The following is a 2,229-nucleotide window of genomic DNA, read 5'->3' on the forward strand; positions in this document are numbered from 1 at the left end:
ACCAGTTCCCTCCTTTCCTCAAGGAGGTTAAGGTTCATCCGGAGTTCATGATCATTATCTTCGATCATGAGAACTCTGGCGGATGGGATTCCGATTTCAGCCGGAATCATGGCCTCTGTGCCATAGGTTAGACTAAAGGGGGTTTCGGAGTTGCTGGAATTTTTCTGAGTGCGGAAAGCCCATAGTACATGGGGTAATTCGTCCACCCAACCCGTCCTTTTAGTTCCTAGTCTGGCCTTGATTCCTTCTTTGATGGTCCGATTAGTTCGTTCAACTTGACCATTCGCTTGCGGGTGAGCTACAGAGGTAAAGGTTTGAGAAATGTGCAATTCTTTTAGCCATTCTTGTAACCCACTGTCCGCGAATTTTGTTCCGTTGTCATTAACGAGCTCTAGGGGGAGGCCGAATCGACATATGATGAATTCCCATAAGAATTTTTTAACACTCGCTGCTGTTATAGAAGCAAGTGGTTTGGCCTCCACCCATTTTATAAAGTAGTAAATGGCTACTATTAAAAATATGACCCGAACAGGGGCTTCAGGGAAAGGTCCCATGATATCAATAGCCCATTTTTGGAACGGCCAGACTGAAGTGACTGGAACTAACTCGTTCTTTGGTCGTAGCGTGTTAGGGGCATGCCTTTGGCAAGAATCACACTTTCTGATTTCATTTACAGCATCTAAGTGCATCCCCGGCCAATAGTATCCGGCGTTCATTAACTTCGCCACGACCATTCGCGGGCCAGCGTGAAGACCACAAATGCCTTCATGAACTTCTCTGATTAGGTAATTCGCGTCCTCAGCATCCACACATCGTAGTAGTGGTCCGAGGAAGGAACGTCGATACAAGACACCGTCAAGTATTTGATAGTTCAAGGCTTTGTGTTTTATCTTCCGGGCCGCTGTTTTTCCTTCCGGAAGTGCTCCGGACGACAGGTATGCTGTAATCGGTGTCATCCAGGATTCTACTCCCGTTTGGATCACTAAGACCTGATGTTGTGGGAAAGACGGGCGGTCTAATATTTCGATGCGGATGTCTTTGGCAAAGTGTTCAAAGTTTGTTGAGGCCAATTTACTGAGGGCATCCGCTGATCTGTTCTCACTTCTCTTTATAAGAATGACTTTGCAAGAAGAGAATTGGAGCATCAGATCTTTCGCCTGTGACACATATGAAGCCATGATATCATTTTTCGCTTCGTATGTGCCGTTGATCTGTCCCGCAATCAACATGGAATCCACTCGGGCTTCCAAATGCTTAACCCCAAGCTTTTTAGCTATCCTCAAGCCTGCCAAGAAAGCTTTATAATCTGCCTCGTTGTTGGTACTTTTGAAGTCCAACTTTATGGCATATGTAAACTCGTGGCCTTCGGGATTGACTAGCCTGAGGCCTGCGCCACATCCCTCACTGCTTGAAGCTCCATCCATAAATAAGGACCAAATCTGTCCTGATTTCGGGGGTGCTTGGGGTTGTTGCTCAATCAAACATTCTTTTTCTTTGTGATGCGGGACCTCTGTCAGGAAGTCCGCCAATACCTGCCATTTGATTGCTGGCCTAGGTTTGTACTCTATTGCGTGTTCACCTAGCTCGATGGCCCACTTGGCTAGTCGTCCAGACAATTCAGGCTTGCTAAGAACGTTTTTGAGCTTGTATCCAGTCAAGACATTGATGGTGTGTCCCTGAAAGTATCTGCGGAGGCGTCAAGCAGCATAAACTAGTGCCAAAACAAGTTTTTCTAACATGGAATATCTTGTTTCTGGGTCCGATAGTGTTCTGCTGACGTAGTAGATCGGTGTTTGAACATTCTTGCGATCGGTCAGAAGAACGGCCCTAATGGCAATGTCTGAAGCTGACAGGTTTAACGTTAAAGGTTCTCCCGCGTGGGGTGCTGTTAACGTGGGAAGTTCCATCAAACATTTTTTAACCTCCAAAAAAGCTTTTTCGGCCTCTGCGGTCCACTTAAATTGTGCTTTTTTGAGACAATTTCTTAAATTTGAAATGAAAGGATGGGACTTATTTGCCAAAAAATGATTCAAAGCAACCAGTCGACCATTTAATGTCTGAACTTCTTTGAGGGAAGATGGAGAAGGCATGCGGGCTATAGCTTGAACTTTATCTGGATTAGCTTTGAAGCCCGCATCCGTGACAATTACTCCCGAAACTTTCCCTCTTCCGTTCCAAATGAACATTTGGCCGGATTCAACTTCATATTGATGCTCCTCAGAGTTTCAA

The sequence above is a fragment of the Bidens hawaiensis genome, unplaced genomic scaffold, assembly GCF_021521415.1.
Source record: "Bidens hawaiensis isolate Kalapana, Puna unplaced genomic scaffold, B.hawaiensis_p1.1 tig00016197_1, whole genome shotgun sequence".
Taxonomy (NCBI): Eukaryota; Viridiplantae; Streptophyta; class Magnoliopsida; order Asterales; family Asteraceae; genus Bidens; species Bidens hawaiensis.